The following is an 18,694-nucleotide window of genomic DNA, read 5'->3' as shown; positions in this document are numbered from 1 at the left end:
ATTGTGATCACCACAGGCAATGAGACACACCCTTAATCTAATTACAGGCTTTTTGGGTGAAGCAAAATAACGTTAAGTGTACATATTAGTGATGAGATGGAGCCTGATTTCAGAAATATTAAACTATGAAAAGGGTGTGTCTTAGAGTGGAAGAAATAAAGTATTGATAATTCAATGTTTCAAATAATTAAAGAATGTTCTCATAGAGTCTGTTACCAGTTTCCCAAAACTTAGAACACAATATTGCTTACTTAATGCTAAAAGAGCGCTGAGCATAATTTAATCTTTCCTTGAAGCTTCTGAATTTCCTTGAAGGCAAGATCAGCAATTTTAAAATACACTTTTAGATCCTCTAACTCAATGATTCTCAATCCTGACTACACATTAGTATCCCCCGGGGAGCTTTTAAAAAATACCGTTGCCCAGGTTCCATTTCAAACCAATTAAATCTCTGAGTCTCTGAGGGAGGAGCCTGAGCACTGGAATTTTTCGAAGCTCCCCAAGTAATTCTGATGCACAGAGTCTGAGAACTGCTCTTCCCAGCAGAGGTTGCCACTGTGTTTGGAGATGAGGTTGAAGAGGTCTGTAGAGGCTGGATCTCGGAGGGTTTCATACAACACAACACAGGCTCAGTGTTACTCTGTAAGATGGCGAGTTACTGAAGACTTAACAAAATTGTTCATCTGGTGTGAATTCAAGTTAGAATGGCCACTCTGGGGACCTGTGGGGATGACCTGGAGTTAAGACAAGAGGAGGAGGACCTAGAGGAGAGGCCACTGCAACTATGCAGATTCTATGATTATCTGTTACAGCGTAACAAAACAGCTCCCAAATCTCCTGGCTTTAAGCAATGATTTGTTATTTCTTCTGATTCTGTGGATTGGCCGCGCAGTTCTGCAGACCTCACTGGTACCCCCTCACACAGCGGCCTTCAGTTGGTGGACTGGTTGGGAGCCAGGCTGGCTGGAGCAGTCGCACTTCTCTCCAGATGGTCTTTCATCCTTGACTTCTTCTCAGCATGGTGCTCTGGGGGCAGTGTTCTAAGAGACTGGAGACAGAAACTGCAAGATGTCTTAAGGCCTAGCCTTGGCAGTTGTATACTAACCCTTCTGCTTGATTCCACCAGCCAAAGCAACGTACAAGGCCAGCCTGGATTCAAGGGGTGGGGAGAGAGGCTCCACCTTTTGGTAGGAGGCAAGGCAAAGTCACGTTGCAAAGGGGTGTGCATGTGATAGGAGGAATTTGTAGACTTATTTCACAGTCTACCACAAAGATGGAAAATGCTGAAGCCTGGCCTAGGGCAGGGCAGTAAAAAGAAGTGAATGCATTCATTCAGTCAGTCAGGTGGCTAGCCATTCATTCAATAAGAATTGATTGAACACTTCCTGTATGTCTGGCTCTGTGTGTGTTAGTTGCTCATTTGTGTCTGACTCCTTGCGACCCCATGGACTCTAGCCCACCAGGCTCCTCTTCTGTGGGTTTCTCCAGGCAAGAACACTGGAGTGGGTTGCCATACCCTCCTCCAGGGGATCTTCCCGACCCAGGGATTGAACCCCTGTCTCTTGCATTGCAGGTGGATGGATTCTTTACCATCTGAGCCACCAGGGGCATTGAGGGGGATAAAGCTGTAGCTGATGATGAGCGAGTACTACTCTCATGGAACTTGCTAGCTCGGGGCAGGGGAGATAGGCATTAAAAGGCAAATCAATATACTATGGTTCAATGTGGAATTGAAAAGTGCTATGAAGAAACATAAAGTAGGATAAGGAATGAGAGAGAACTATTTTCGATGGGGTGGTCCAGAAAGCCCCTTTGAATAAGTAACATCTGAGCAGAAATCTGAAGGGAGTGAGAGAGTAAACCATGCAGATATTTGGAGTTTGGGAGGAGACCAGCAAGTGCAAAGGCTCTGAGACAGGAGCGTTCTTCATCTGTTTGAGAAAAGGAGTCCCATGTGGCTGGGAGACAGTGAGCAAGGGAGGGATTGAGAGACAAGGTGGGAGAGGCCAGTAGGGGTCAGAGACTGTGAGACTTTGTAGGACATGATGAATTTTTGGAAAGGGAGAGCCTTTGGCATCTTATATAAGAGCATAATCTTCTGTTCCCAAAGGCTGATACTAGCTGCTGCGTTGAAAAGATTGAAATCTGGGAGACCAGTTAAGAGGCTATTGCTTGGACAACATTTGTAGTGGAGAAAGTGGGGAATAAACATCAGATTCCAGGTACATTTTGAAGGCAGAGTTGATAGACTTTCCTGAACTGATGGATATGAGGTGAGGGAGGAGAAAATAAAGTCGTAAGCTTTCGGCTTTAGCAGCTCAGTCAATCGTCGTGGCATTTAGTTTGCTGAGATGCGGGGTCCCTGGTGAAGAAATAGATGAGTTGGGGGGAAAGCACAAGTTTGGTTTTATGTATTTATTTATTATTCAGTATAATGGCTTTACAATGTTGTGTCAGTTTGTGCCCTACAACAACAGGAATCAGTAGAAATATACATGTATCCCCTCCCTCTTGAGCCTCCCTCCCACCCCTCTAGGTCATCACAGAGCATCTAGCTGAGCTCCCTGTGCTACAGCTGCTTCCCACCAGCTAGCTATTTTACACATAGCAGTGTGTATATTTCAATGCTGCTCTCCCAGTTCATTGCCCCCTGCGCCCCCCTCATGTCCACATATCTGTTCTCTATGTAACATGTTTGATTTTAGATATGTGAAGCTTGAGATGCTTTTTAGATGTCCAAGACACAGGCAGTTAGCCACTGAGTCTGGAGTCCAGGCTGGGGTTGCAGATGGCAATCTGAGCAGTCTCCAGGGCTATGTCAGATCTTGAGATTGGAATGGATCACTTATGGAGTAGGTGTGATAGTGAGGAGGTCTGAAGATCCAGCCCTGGGGCACTCCAATCCCAACAGAAGAAGGATTAAGGGAAAGGATGCAGCCCAACAGGGACTGAGAAGGAGTGGCCAGTGAGGTGGAAAAATAAGGAGAGCTCGTGGAGTCCTGGAAGAAAGATTTCCCAGAAAGTCCTGGAAGCCCTTGAAGAAAGATTTTCCAGAAAAGAGCAGAACAGTGGTCTTGGATGCTGCTGAGGCTTGGCAGAGTCACAGTGCCAAGGCAGTGGGGAAGAGGCAGGGAGTGGGGTGCATTAGACAGGAGCTAAACTGAGGCAGAGAAAGAACTAACCACTGGGATTCAACAACATGAAAGACACAGATGACCTTGATAAGATTAAGTGGAGCAGAGTACAGTGGGGTGAGGATAGAATAGGATAATTGCAGAGAAAGTCGTGTGTGTGTGTGTGTGTGTGTGTATGTGTGTGTGTTTAGTTGTGAAAAAGTGGAATATTTGTATCTTGGTGGAATAGTTTGCCAGAAAGGGAAAATTATCAATGATGCAGGCATGAAAGGGGGTCAATTGCAGAAACAAAGAGCACGTGATCCGGTGGACAAGGGCAGCAGCAGGCCTCAGGTAGCAGCAAGCACAATTCTTCCTTTGTATCCAGAGTGAGGGCAGAGCTTGGAAAGGGCTCCGAGGCAGGTAGATTGAAAGATCTGGTGTTTGGAGGGTGTGGAGAGTCAGGAGGCATTTGGAAAGTAGAACAAGGAATGAAAGCTGCAACCTCAGGATGGAAGGCGGCTCCCAGCAAGACCATCTCTTATCAACAACCTCTCCCAACACCCCGCCTGCGCCCGGCCTGGCGCCAGGCAGAGGGGCTCTCTGATGAGTCACTGGGTGCCTCTGCCGGGGAGATGCTGAGGAGTTCACAGCCTAAGAAGGGAGACAGACCTGTAAACCGACAACTTCAATACAATATGCTAATAATAAAGACCCATTCAAAGTGTTTTGAGAACCAAGAGGGAGGGAGTAACTCTGCCTGGAGGGGTCAGAGAAGGCTTCTCAGAGGTGAAATTTAAATGAGGCTGCAAGGAGGACTGGAATATTATCAGGCTGGCTGAGGGGAGGAAGGTCATTCAAGGTGGAAGGAACATCATGTGAAATCTGCTTTCACAGGATGGGCAAGATCCTTCTACTGCTTCTCTCCCTGCTCCACCTGTCTGTCTCTTTTCTTCCTACCGCTCCCTCCCCGCCGCCCCCCCACCCAACCCCTCACCCCAAGCTGTTGTCTCTCAGGCTTTCTTGGTTCAAGAGGAAATTTTTCTTTTTTGGAAAGTTTAATAAACTTCCGTTCAGCCTGTACTGAGTCATGACAAAGGTGTGTTTCACACTTAAACAAACGTCTCAGATGTTATTTTTTGTACTTGAAGAACAAGCTATTTTTAAAGAAATCCAAACTCACTGGGATTCAGCAAGGACGATTTCTGTGACCTCTTTTTAAGAAGTGAGCCTTTGAAAGGAGCATAGTGACCAGCGGTGGCAGCATAAGAGGACCTCCTGGCAGTTCTTTCCTTTAAATGTTTCAGTGAGCTTCACCTTACTAAGGCTTGCATTTTATCTTGGCTATCTGGTCTTCTGGAAAACTTTCAGGGAGTATGCAATAATTATCCAGTAACAGAATGAGCGGAGATGAGGCCTCCACTCTTAGAGGTAGACCAAGATAATAGTGGGGAGAAGGGGAGGATGGAGAGAATAGGCTGGATTTGAGAGAAATTTATTTTTATTTTTTTGCCAAACGCTGCAGCATGTGGGATCTTAGTTCTCTTCCCTCCAACCCCGCCCCCCACCCAAGGATCAAACCCACAGCCATTGCAGTCTTAACCCCTGGACTACCAGGGAAGTCCCTTGAGAGAAGTTTAAACAGAGGCAAGGCCATTTCCCACAGTGGCGCTGTACTAATCTCGTATGGGTGGCCTGTCTTTGCCATCAGTTCTTCCCTCCTGAGCATATGTAACACTCCTCGATGGAGTCTGTATCTCCACCCACTTGGGTCTGGTCGGGCCTGTGACTACCGTGATCCACTGAACCCAGGGACGATGACGCTGGGCCAGTTGTAGGACTAGCTTTAAGAGCTACTGTTGTGAGAATCTTAAGACGTACAAAGAGGCTGCATATAAGTAGTCCAGTTCACATTGCAGTTGAGCTCCCCAGCTAAGAGCATGAGTGAACCATCTTGGATGTTCAGCCCCACAGACCACTTCAGCTGAGTTCAGCCCCAACTGACCTCTGACTGCAACTTCATAAGGGACCCCAAGTGAGAAGCACTCAGTGAAGCCCAGCCAACCTATCAGACCATGAGAGATAATAATTACTCTGTTTTATTCCAAGATAGACATTTTAAAACAACAATGCTAGTATCATTCCTAACAAATAAGATTATTGAGAGAAATTCAAGATCTCTTTGTTACTGCTTTTTCCCCTTTATGCTTAGAATATATCTCATTGAAGATGTATGGTCAAAAAGTACTTTCTTTTAAGGTCAATTGGGGTAATTTTTTTTTTTCCTGTGGGCATGTTATCAACCTCATATAAAGTTATGTTCATGTTTTGACTTGTTTTTCATATTAGGGATTATTTAAAAATTTATATGACTTAATGATTTAAATATTTACATAAATTATTTATGGGATTTCAAAGTCAAAGCTATTTAACAAGGCTCATTTAGAGAAGCCTCACTTCCAATATTTTTCCTTCTACTCTGTTCTCTTTCTCCCCCATAGAACTCCTTTTAAAGCTTGGTTTCTCAACCTTGGCACCACTATTTTGGGCTGGATTATCCTTTGTTATGGGGGGAAAGAGAGCTATTCTGTGTATTGTAAGATATTTAGCATCATCCTTGGATCCTCCCCACTAGATGCCAGTTGTTATAAAAACCAAAAAAAAAAAAAGCCTCCAGACATTGCTGAATGTTCTAGAAGAGGGGTTGAGGGGATGAGGAAGGAATTACACCTAGTTAAGAGTCACTGTTGTAAGGAAAATGATTTCTTGCTGGCTTGAATATTTGACCCCTAGTCTAAAATATCTGCATTTTATGTTAAACCCATCATTTTAGGCAACCCCTTTGGACCAACATGAGCACTAAATTTAGGGCATCAGGAATCACTCATAAGATGGCTGTCCCAGTCATCCAAAATATGCTTATATTATTATTATTTGTAGGTTATAAGATACATAATTTAGAAACTTCTCTTAGAACTTTTGGACCCTAAAAGTGTGTGCACCCAGAGATCCAGACACTGCAGTGCTTTCCCTAGTTTGCAAAGTACCGGGGTTGGATGATTTCTTAGGGCATTCCTGATGTCTGAAAGTAATCTTATCCTAAAAGTCAAGAAACTTGCTTTTCAAACTGGAGTGGACAGCACAGTGATTGAAAACACCAAGTTGAATCCCAGGTCTTTAACTTGTCAGCTCTGTGCCTTAGTACAAGTTACATACCTTCCTGGAGCCTTAAATTAAAATGAAAATTAAAATCCTACTTTATAGGATTGTTATGAGGATTAAAGACATGATGTGGAGTTCCTTGGCTGTCCCATGGTTGAAGACTCCACATTTTCATTAAAAGGGGTGTGGGTTTGAATCCCTAGTTAGGGAACTATGATCCTGAGTGCCAAAAAAAAAAAAAAGACAATGCATGTTAAGTGCATAATGTACTGCCTAGAATATAATAAGTGCTTAATAAATGTTGGCTGTTAGTGTAATTACCGTCAGGGCTAGGTGGTGGTGTGCCAGGGACTATTCAGAGCCACTTGATAGATGAGGAGTATCTTCTAGAGTGAATTTCTTCTTGAAGAGTTGGAAAAATGGGTTTAAAATTTTTTTTAACTCTTTATTTACTTTCATTTTTGGTCCCACTGGGTCTTCACTGTTTGCACAGGCTTTCTCTAATTGCTGCAAAATGGGGGCTGCTTTCTAGTTGCAGCGCACGGGCTTCTCATTTCGGTGGCTTCTCTTGTTTCGGAGCACAGGCTCTAGGTGCATGGGTTTCAGTAGTCTCAGCATTTGGGCTCAGTAGTTGTGGTGCACAGGCTTAGTTGCTCCACGGCGTGTGGAATCTTCCCGGACCAGGGATCAAACCCACGTTCCCAGCGTTGGCAGATTCCTATCCACTGTGCCACCAGGGAAGTCCCAGGCTTTGAATTTTTCTCCTAAAGGGAAGTAATTTAAAACATTATTTTCATGTTAAACATGGGAATAAAAGGTGAGATGTGTATGAATTTAAAAGATAAAAGGTGAGACTTCAAAGAAATGTTATGCTTGAGGTGGACGAATTTGGGCTTTATCCTCAGACCTCCTGTGAGAGAACTTTGGTGGAAAGTGTCAGCAGTAGATCTGTGCTGTTTTGCATCTTTAACTGATAGAAGTATCAGGGATATTAGAAGTCCTTCTGGAAAGTGGGGGCTTTCTGACCTGGAATTCCTGGTATTTTCTTGTCTTTTTTGAGGTTTGTTAGGGCTGGGAAAGTCTGCTGGGCATACATTCAATAAATATTTAAGTGCCTACTCTATGCCAGGCACTATTCTAAGGCATACAAAGAGAACAAATCAAAGAAATATTCTGCCCACGTGAAACCTTCAGTCTACTGGTCATTCAATATCAATAACTATCATAGCCTCAATGAGAGAACTGAAATGGGGAACAGGAAGGGCAATAGGTTCAGGGTTTCGGGGAAGAGATCCAGCACTTATGAACAGTTTCATAGCTTGTATGAGTCCAAATAGATATCCTGAATAGGCTGTTGAATGAGAGTCTAGAGCCATAGTTCTCACCTGGAGCTTTTATTTTTAATCTTTTTTTTTTTTATTAAGTTGATATGTTGCATTTTCATTTTTCTTCAGTTCAAGAAATTTTAATTTTTTTTGGCCTCGTGGCATGTGGGGTCTGAGTTCCCTGACCAGGGATTGAACCTGGGCCCCCTGCAGTGGAAGCGTGGAGTACTAACCATTGGAACGCCAGAGAATTTACTCACTTGGAGCTTTTAGACATTTGTGATGGAGTTTTGGTAGTCATAATGGCATTTATCACAGGGAAGTGAAGAATGCTAGATATCCTGCAATGTATGGACAATTAGGCATCATGATTTTTTGAATGTCACACTGGGCATTTACATAGGTGAAAGTCCTGTGTACAATTATCTAAGCCTAATGACTAACTCCCTTTTTTCAAACAAAGACAAAGTACATTCTAGCATGATTTTAATATTCCAGGGAGGCAAATACTATGCAAAGTGAATGAAGATTACACCTTTTTGTGTTCAGACTCTACCAAGGGTTATTCACCATTTTAGAAAATCATGTCAGCAACCACAATTTTGCTGTGATGTTCAAGTCTCCTCCAGTTGGCATCTGAAGCTGTTGGTTTTGGGTCAATGGTTCTCAAACAGCAAGGTGCATGTGATCACCTGGGGATCTTGTTTCTTTTCTTCTTTTTCTTTAAAGAATAGAAGAGACTGTTTGGAAAACAGTGGAAAGAATCCAGGAGAGAAGAAGAGGCTGACCACGACAGAGGCCCATTAAGGGGTGAAGTTCCTTAGAGGGTAGGTAAGGAGGGCATCCAGGCACAGGGGAAGGACCTGGTCTTGGTGAGAAGAGCTAGTTTTTGTACAAAGAGGGGAGGATGAGAGAATGGCTGGAGCTACATGTAGATTTAGAAAGATGATGGCACAAAGTTGAGGGATGTCCCATCCCCTAGGTCCCACCCGTCACTTAGGTCAGACTGGCCACCTTTATGTTTCCAGCTTCTTTCTACAGTGGCCTAGGGTTGGGGGAGGGGTGGGGAAACAATTGGAACACCAGACTGACTTGTACCTCTCAGGGCAAGTACTTTGGAAACCAGGAAATATACTGGAATAAGAGAAAACAGAAACAGACTCACAGACATAGAAAACAAACTTTTGGTTACCAAAGGGGAGGGGAGGGGGTGGTAAATTAGGAGTATGGGATTAACAGATGCACACTGCCACATATAAAATAGATAAATAACAAGGGTTTACTATACAGCACAGGGATCTATATTTAATATCTTGTAATAAGTTATAGGAGATCCAACCAGACCATTCTGAAGGAGATCAGCCCTGGGATTTTTTTGGAAGGAATGATGCTAAAGCTGAAACTCCAGTACTTTGGCCACCTCATGCGAAGAGTTGACTCCTTGGAAAAGACTCTGATGCTGGGAGGGATTGGGGGCAGGAGGAGAAGGGGACGACAGAGGATGAGATGGCTGGATGGCATCACTGACTCGATGGACGTGAGTCTGAGTGAACTCTGGGAGTTGGTGATGGACAGGGAGGCCTGGAGTGCTGCGATTCATGGGGTCGCAGAGTCGGACACGACTGAGCGACTGATCTAATCTAATCTAATCTAGTAAATTATAGTGGGAAATAATTTTAAAAAGAATATGAACGTATATATAAATCACTTTTATGTATATATAAAACTAAACTTATATATATATATAAGACTAAATCACATATATATATATATATATATATATAAAACTAAATTGAAAAAGCAAGAGCGTTCCAGAAAAACATCTACTTCTGCTTTATTGACTTCACCAAAGCCTTTGACTGTGTGGATCACAACAAACTGTGGAAAATTCTGAAAGAGATGGGAATACCAGACCACCTTACCTGCCTCCTGAGAGAGCTGTATGCAGGTCAAGAAGCAACAGATAGAACTGGACATGGAACAACAGACTGGTTCAAAATTGGGAAAGGAATACGTCAAGGCTGTATATTGTCACCCTGCTTATTTAACTTACATGCAGAGTACACCATGGGAAATGCCACACTGAATGAATCACAAGCTAGAATCAAGATTGCCAGGATAAATATCAACAACCTCAGATAATGCAGATGATACCACTCTAATGGCAGAAAGCAAAAAGGAACTAAAGAGCCTTTAGTTGAAGATGAGGGTGAAAGAAGAGAGTGAAAAAGCTGGCTTAAAACTCAACATTAAAAAAACTAAGATCATGGCATCTGATCCCAACACTTCATGGCAAATAGATGGTGTAACAATGGAAACTGAGAGACTTTATTTTTTTGGGTTCCAAAATCACTGCAGATGGTGACTGCAGCCATGAAATTAAAAGATGCTTGCTCCTTGGAAGAAAAGCTATGAGCAACCTAGACAGCATATTAAAAAGCAGAGACATTACTTTGCCAACAAAGGTCCGTGTAGACAATGGTTTATCCAGTAGTCATGTATGGATGTGAGAGTTGGACCATAAAGAAAGCTGAGGGCTAAAGAATTGATGCTTTTGAACTGTGGTGTTAGAAGACTCTTGAGAGTCCCTTGGACTGCAAGGAGATCAAACCAGTTAATCCTAAAGGAAATCAGGCCTGAATATTCTTTGGAAGGACTGACGCTGAGGCTGAAACTCCAGTACTTTGGCCACCTGATGCTAAGAACTGACTCATTGGAAAAGACCCTGATGCTGGAAAGATTGAGGGCAGGAGGAGAAGGGGATACCAGAGGATGAGATGGTTGGATGGCATCACCAACTTGATGGACATGAGTTTGAGCAAGCTCCAGGAGTTGGTGATGGACAGGGAGGTCTGGTGTGCTGCTGTCCATGGGGTCTCAAAGAGTTGGGCATGACTGAGTGACTGAACTGAACTGAAATCACTTTACTGTACACCTAAAACTAACACAATATTGTAAATCAGTTATACTTAAGTTAAAAAAGATATTGGAGGGAATTCCTTGGCGGTCCAATGGTTAGGATTCCTTGCTTCCACTGCTAAGGCAGTTTGATCCCTGGTCAGGGAATTAAGATCCCACCATGCTGCCCCTTGTGCCCGCCCCCCCCCCCCCCCCAAAAAAAAAGATACTGAAATAAGAGATACTATTGAATACTTAATGCTGTCCAGTCCTCCATTTAAGAACATTTTTACATTTTATCAAGTACCAAGCATCATACTTAGTGCTTGAGATATATTTCTCATTGGATCCTTACAACAACCATATTCTGTATGCATTATCTCACTTGATAGATAAGTAAGACCCAGGGAGACTGATTTTCCAAGGTCACACAGCTAGTATACCCTGAACCCAGATTTTTTCACTGCAGCTTGTCCCTCCTTCCCCTAGCAGACTCATGTTCTTCCTAAAAAGCCTAGCTTTAATGATCTCATCTCATGTGTTCCCTATCCCACCCAGGTAGAGAGATGACTCTGTCTTCTAGGTGCATATAGTCCAGGAAGGCAACAGACAGCAAAAAAAAAAAAAAATACAGTCTAGTGCTATAAGAATTCATCATTTCATGAGGCTGTTGTGCCAAGTGGAGGGAGTTTAGAGAGTGCCTTGGAGGCAGCTAAGGAGTTCTGGGGTGAATACATTCTGAGATGGCTGATAAGAACGCCAAGGAGTTTTTTAGGAGGATAAACAAAGGTATGGTGGTTGGGGGTGGGGAGAGGGTGTTGAAAATGATTTGGGGCCTAGCACCTGGCTCAGGAGGCTCAGAAGTGCCATACTATGTCAACTACAGTTCTTAAGTTCAATGTGACTGGAGGGTCAAGTTGGCCTAAAGGAGGAGGGAAAGTAAAGGGCACTTAAACTTAAGGTCAGATCACTCAAGCTTTTTAAGTTGATTTAGAGTGTTTACACTTTATTCTGTGAATGAAGCAAAGTGTTAAAATGTTTGGGCCTAGTATGTTTAAAAGGTGGAAGGGCCCCCGATGGGGCTGCTGTGGGAGATCCCTGCTGTACCCCCAGCTCTCCAAGCCTTGGCACTGAGTGATCAGGTCGTCTCCACTCTAGGCTTGAAATTCCTTTAGGGCAGGTAATTTCCTATCTCATTCACCTGCGCATCCCAGCCCCCTAGCACAGGACCTGTCATGCAGGAGGAACTCAGATAGAGGTCCGACATCGCTGGCAGAATGCTGGGTGCCAAGAAGGTGCCAGCTAGTGACTAAATAGCAAATCTTCCTTTCTTCCTCAGCAGTGCCGGGCCAGGGTTCAGCCAAAATCTGACCTAACTCTAAGGAGGTCAGAGAAGCCCTGGCCCCCAGCTCAGTCCCAGGGAGGTCCCTGAGGGGTGGGAGGAGAGGAGGTTGTTGACTAAAATGCAACTTCTGCTCAGTACCTGCAACGTGCTAGAAGAATTTGCACCTACAGTCTTTTCACCTATTGTCTCTCTCTTTTTTTTTTCTCTTCCATCCCTCCAACGGCTCCTAAATCAGAATTACTGTCCCAGTTTCCCGGACCAGGAAACTGAGGATCAGAGTGGTTCTGTAATTTGGTCAAGGTCACACAGCTGGTTGGTGCTGGCGGGGTGGAGGCTGTGTTTCAACCTTTTAACTAGTCAAAGCTCATTAACTTCCCCCTCCTCCACCTGGGGAGGCGTTACGGCACCTACTCCATTTGCGTAGCCGCTGGGGTCGGGGGTACAGAGCTCTGGGGCGCGGGGCGGGAGAGGCCGGCTCGCCCTAGTGGCGACCGGGAGCCGCTCCCAGATTCGGACGTTACGAAGTTTCCGTGGATTTCGCTCGCCTCCCTTCCGCAGCTCGTCCCCGCTCCGCAGCACTTACGCCGCTAGCGCAGCAAGGCTCAGGTGCTGCCGCAGGCGGGGGCCTGCCTCCGGGAGGGAGGCAGCGACGCAGTTTACGTAAGCGTCTCCTCGCAGGTGCATGCGGCCGCCACAGTGTGTGCTCCTTGCGCGCTCCCAGGTGCGCAGTTGGCGCAGGCGGCGGCGCGGCACGGCGGCGGCGGGCGCTGGCCGGCGCTCTCAGGTGCGGCAGAGCGCGCGTGGAGGGGGCGCGCGACGAGTGAGGGGGCGGGCTTTCCGTTCCCCGGCAGCCGTGGGGCCCGCCCCCTGGCCCGGCCAATGGGCGCGCTCGGCAGCGTCACGTGCTCGCCGCCGCCGCCGCCGCCGAAGCGGAGACCGGAGCCGCGAGCGCCACCAGGGCAGCAGCCGCCGCAGCCGCCGCCGCTGGGCTGAGGAGCCGGAGACGCAGGCTGACGAGGTGGCGGCGGCGGCGGAGCGGGAGCAGGGACCGGGCGCGGGCAGAGCGCGGCGGTGCGGGTAGGCTGCGGCGGAGGGGCAGGCGCCTGCGCGGCGGGCTGTCCCGGGCGGGCGGCGGTTGAGGCGGCGGTTGAGGCGGTTGGCGGTGCCGGCCCGGGCCCCGCATTGTTTGTTGTGCGTCCTTAGCAGCGGCGGCGGCGGTGGCGGCAGCGGCGGCCGGGGCGGAGAGCAGGGAGCAATCCCGGCCCCCGTGGCTCCGGCATTGTGGCCGCCGCCGCCGCCGCCGCAGTTGCGGTGCCCTGGCTGCTTCGGGCAAGGGCAGCGGGCAGTCTTCCTCACCTTCGTGGAGGGTGGGGGGGGGGGGCAGGGTCCCGGCCCCGAGCGGGGAGAGGGCGTGGGCTGTGTGAGGAGACCCGGCGCTGGGGGCTCTGGGTAGGATGGAGGGTGAAGGGCTCTGGGCAGGTGTTGGAGGACGTTGGGGGCAGGGGCTGGGGGAGAGGCTGCGGGGGGCGGCTGGAGGGTGTGGGCAGATTTGGGTGAGAAGGAAGGGTAGAGGGATCTGGCCCACTGGAGGGTGAGGCCCTTCGGGCAGGTTCAGGAGATCCATGGGGGCCGGAGCGAGTGGGGGCAGCCTGTGGGGGTTCGGGAGGGTGTGAAGGAGGCTTAGGGAGGACAGGGGGCGAGTGTGATGGGATTGGAAGGAATCGAGGGAGGCATGGAAGAGGCGGATGTCCCGGCCGGGGCTGCGTGTGAGGGGCAACGAGTGGGGCCAGATAGCAGGAAGACCGTGGACAAAAATGTGAAGGGAAATGTGGAAGAAGGTGTCCGGCTCGGGGCAGTGTGGCAGGGTGAGCGTGGAAAGAGGTTGTGGGGGTGGGTGGAAGGAGGGTCTCTGGAGTGATGGGGAGGGAAATGGAGAGTGTTCAGGCAGGAGGAACGGAAGGGTAGGCCCAGAGGCTTCAGGAGACCCGGTGAGCGGTGTGAGGACAGGGTCTGTCCAGGAAAGAGGCAGGAGGGTCTGAGGCTGGAGAGATGGGCCCTGCCAGGGAAGAGCATGTGAGAGGAGAAGCAGGTATCTGATCTGGTGAGGCGCTCAGGGGAGAAGAGTAGAGGGCGGGCGATTGGAGCAGGGCCTAAGTTTGAGGGGTTTGGGAGAGAAGTCCTGACGGTAGTGAAGGGTGGTGGGGACGAGAGGAAGTACTGGGGCATTTAGTAGAGATCAGAGTGAGTGAAACGGAGGGTGTTCTCGAGGAAGTATGAATGAAGGTGGGGAGTATCAAGAGGGGGGACTTAAGGGTTGGGGAGACTTGGGAGGGGACCAGTGGAGTGCAGTGTGGAGGGCCAGAGGTGTGTGTGGGGGGAGGGAAATGTTCTTGGAGTGGCAGGTGAGGTGTGAGGACAGATGGAAGTGTTTCTAGGGCAGGACCTGTGGAGGGAAGTTGGGGAGAAGGAAAGAGGGGGGGTGGGTGGTGCGTGCTGAGGGGAGATGAGTAGAGGGGTGCAGTAGGGGTAGGTTCAAAGAAGTGTACAGGTCTGTGTGGGAGGGAGAGAAGCATGGGTTTGGGGGCTATGGTAGAAGTGGGTAGGAGGGAACAAAGGGAGTGAAAGGGGGAAGATAGGATATTTTTGGGTAGAGGATGCTGAAAAATGCCTAGTGCCAGCAGTAGTGGGGTAAGGAAAGGGTAAGGTGGGTATGTATGTAGACATGTCTGTGACTAGAATGTGGTAGGTTGGGTTTGGGTTTGGGGTGGTGGTGGGGGAAGTGGGATGCCCAGGTTTAGAGCAGGAAATGACTATTCAGGCTGGAGAGAATTAGGAAAACTGTTGCTTGAAAGAGTGTGGAAGGAGTGGGTGCTGAAGTGTGAGGAAAGCCTGGAAAACTTTGGGTCTTGAGAGACTAAAGGAGCCACCATGTTTTGGGTCAGTGAAAGTATGTGGAAGGGCAGAGTGTAGAATTTGGGGGAAAAAAAACCCTAAAAGGAGAGGATTAAATTATTGCCTTAGAGGAACTGGAGAGTGTGTGAGGGTGTGTGTGGATTCTGGAATGATGTTATGGAAAATGGAGGACATTAAGCCCTTTACCATATATGAAAGTTCATGCTTCTAGGATCAGAGAGATCAGGAAGCCTTGATTTTAGTTCCAGAACCCAGTGAATGGGGATGGGATAAGGGAGAGCTGAGCACACACTCCCTGGTTGGAGGAGCTGTGGGTGGAGTCATTCTGGCACATTGGCCTGATGAGTGGGCAAATAGAGGAGCCATGCAGGGTCAAGAGGAGCGCACCTGGAGTGAATAGAAGCAGAACTACAGCAGGTTCAGGGCAGGTTTCTTTGTGAAGATTCTGCAAGAGGGCAGGGCCCAGCGTGTTTGAGGGCTGTGCATCAGAGGGAGGAAAGGATACCTTGGTGCGGTGTATCAGATACCTTGGTGCTTTCTGGGTAATAGGGCAGTTTTCAGGCATCTGGGTGATGTAATATCTCAGTCCCATGCTAGAGGCAGACAGAGGTAATGTATTAAATACATCCAGCTTCTAAAAGTGGCAGGAATGGAGCTTTGACTCTTTCAAGGTGGAGATAACAGATCCTCGGTTGTCTCCCGAATAGTTCAAGTAAAATTTATTAATAGAGGCTTTTGGATTTTCTGTTATTTTAATTTGAGTTGGGGAGTGCAGTGTTAGCTTTATTGTGGAAAGACTTTGGGGGTTATGTGTTATGAAGTAACCTTTAGGTGTTTGAACACAGACTTTTCAGCAGGTCTTGTTCAGTGTTCTGTGGCTTGTGTTAGATTCTTTGGGATTTGGAAGGATTAAGGAAACTGCTTTGAGACTGCCTCAGTAAGCAGTGTTTTCTAGAATCTTGGAAAGCGATTTCCTTTTTGACAGTTGAAGGTTCAGTCTTGTCAGATTTTGCAAAAAAAAAATAAATTATTTGATCATGTTGCAGATGTAACTTCAATTATTGCTTTCTGGGCTTCGGGTAGTGTTTAATGTGGTACCTAGTATGATCTCACATGAAAGGTCCTCTTTGGTACCTTGGGAAGCTTTCTGGGTTGATTAGTTTTCTTCTTTTGTCCATTTAGGAAGTATCTAAATTGTTAGTTTGAATAATGCAGCCATTGTGAGTTCAAATAAGTTTGAGTGGAAGTGGGAATCTTGCCTAAACATAATGAGGCTGAACAGAACACCACATTTTAAGTAATCTCTATCTGTAAGTATAAATATTTTAAAAATAAACTGGAAACCAGTCATTTTTAAAATCCAAATTTGAAGTGTATCATGAAAGCAGAAAAATAATGCTCTAAAGGCATTGCTATAAGATTTTATTTTTGGAGGGCAAAGTTTTTAAAAATATAAATGCCTTTTTTTGAAACTCTTAGCAGTGTTTTGAGATTTGATACATGTATTTAATGTAATTATAATGAACATGTTTGACCCCTTTGGCTTCCTGGCAGAGAATTTGAGCAGTAGGATATAAGATGAATAGAGTGACCTTTGAAATTTCTTTCCCATTTGACTGTTGTTTTCTCTCTGTATTTTTTAAGTCCATTGTGTTGGTTCATTTAATTGATTTGGAGCAAGCAGTACTTTCTTGTTCAAAATACTCAATTCTGGTTTAGTGTTCTGTTTATATGTATTGTTCCGTGAAGTTCTAAGGTTTGGGATAATTTGTAGGCACTTTAAAATATTATCCTAAGTTTATGAACCAAGGCAAGCAGGTTGTTTAGACTTTGTAGGCTAAATAATTGGGTCTGGTTTTATTTTCACTTGTGACTTGCTGGACGAGATACTTAATCCCTTTGTGCTTGTTTCTCCTCCAGAAACCTGACTCTTTATCTACCTCCCAGGAGAATTGAGATGGTTTATATAAAACAAGTTTAAACCTTTCAGGAAGGTTAGCACTATGTAAGTAGGGGTAATAGCTATTATTTCTTTGACTCTTTATTTCGTGTTAGCCTGGTCAAGTAATAATTTGGCATTAGGTGGGTTAATTTGTAGTGAGAAACTTGGATAGAGATGAAACTTCTGTGAATATTAGAGATATCTGCAAATTGAAGTTTGTTCATCCTTTGCTCTACTGTCTACTAATTTTTCCTGGCTCATTTGTGCAGCTAAGTATTGGTGCTGATTTGAATTCTTGAGTCTGAGCAGAAACTTGTGAGAGACATTCTGAGTTCTAAGTATGAATTTCCAGGGACAGGATGTTTTTTATGTCTCAGAGAATTCGATTTCTAAATCAGAAATAATACATGTAATACATTTCCCTATGGTTTTTTGTAGAAAATTGATTAATTTGGGGTGATTTGAACAGGAAAATGGAGCTATTGCTTCTAGTGGCATTAAGCCTCCTTTTTCAGATTTATTGCATACTTTTTCCTTTTTAAATTTTTAGTTAGCAAATAATTACCGAATCTATTTGACATTTATGCTCTGTTTGTGAGGGAATAATTTTTAAATGCTTCTTAAATGTTTTATTTGGTTTATTAGTTGTAAAAAACCTCCAGATTTTGGTCCTGATTGACATTGCAAAAATGTAAATATTAAGTTGCTTTATTAGGCATTAATTTGCTTGAGCTTGGTAATATGTGAAGCCCTGACAATAGTCTTTCTATGCTAACTGATCTATTCTTAGTAGTTTACAACCTTTTATAACATTTTGGACACCGTTACCCATCTTACTGCTCTTCTGTTTTCATTTGTTTTGCATGGATCCTTTTATTGGAAAATTGCTTGTTTTTAAAAATTTATTCAGCTGTAGAAAAACTGTTTCTGACAGGTAATTATGAGAGGCTTCATAATTCAGTCTAATTTTAGAAAACTGTTTATTGAGAGATGTATGTTAAACTTATATGTCAGTTAAAATAGAAAGGAATAAAATACTGAGACCAGATTAGTGGTGAGCTGAATACTTAAATGGTTTGAGCCTGAAAGATTTGCAATTCTTTAACTTTTAGGTCATACATTAAATAAAAAGGTGACTAAAGGACCTGATTTGTCACTTTCATGCTTTTTATTTCTTGAGGGTCCTTTAAGTGTATCATTTTTTAAAAAGTTTATTTATTTTTTATATAAATTTATTTTAATTGGAGGCTGATTACTTTACAATATTGTATTGATTTTGCTGTACATCAACATGAATCCTCCACGGGTGTACACATGTTCCCCATCCTGAATCCCCCTCCCACCTCCCTCCCCATACCATCCCTCTGGGTCATCCCAGTGCACCAGCCCAGAGCATCCTGTATCATGCATCAAACCTGGACTGGTGATTCGTTTCAAAATGATATTATACATGTTTCAATGCCATTCTCCCAAATCATCCCACTCTCGCCCTCTCCCACAGAGTCCAAAAGACTGTTCTATACATCTGTGTCTCTTTTGCTGTCTCACATAAAGGGTTATCATTACCATCTTTCTAAATTCAATATATATGCATTAGTATACTGTATTGGTGTTATAAGTTTATTTTTAATTGGAGGAAAGTTGCTTTACAGTGTTGTATTGGTTTTCTGCCTTATAAATGTATCATTTTTGAGAATTACGATGTCTATCTCAACAATATGTGTGTTGCAGAGTGAATGAAGCAGCTTTAAATTTTAGTTATTTGGTATTCAAATTCTCTTAACTTCTGACATAACTAACAGTATGTAGAACATCGGCTTTCTTTAGTTAACTTTAGCACAACTCGAAAGGGTACAGTTGATTATATCAGTAATAAAATCACAGTTTTGCATTGTGTGACTTCATGGTTCATTTCCATTTGAAAAGTGAGAATTCTGTAGCAGGTTGTGTGATAAATTCTAAGGTCTAAATTTCTGGGTCATGGATAAGATGGAGT

The 18,694-nt window shown here is 45.1% G+C and overlaps 1 protein-coding gene across 8 annotated transcripts in view; it reads left to right on the top strand.

Annotated features, from left to right (window-relative positions):
• STRBP (spermatid perinuclear RNA binding protein) overlaps positions 1–18,694 on the top strand; it is a 198,700-nt gene that overhangs the window by 13,664 nt on the left and 166,342 nt on the right. For 4 of the 8 annotated variants that reach the window (XR_236501.4, XM_024998627.2, XM_005213131.4 and 1 more), the window contains exon 1: positions 12,770–12,920. The exons of 1 other annotated variant lie outside the window; for it this stretch is intronic. The gene's annotated coding sequence lies outside the window, so the exon portion shown is untranslated. 8 annotated transcript variants of the gene reach the window in all.

The sequence above is a fragment of the Bos taurus genome, chromosome 11 (assembly GCF_002263795.3).
Source record: "Bos taurus isolate L1 Dominette 01449 registration number 42190680 breed Hereford chromosome 11, ARS-UCD2.0, whole genome shotgun sequence".
NCBI lineage: Eukaryota > Metazoa > Chordata > Mammalia > Artiodactyla > Bovidae > Bos > Bos taurus.
The sequence above is the reverse complement of the archived record's forward strand: the minus strand, read 5'-3'. Positions and strand labels throughout refer to the sequence as shown.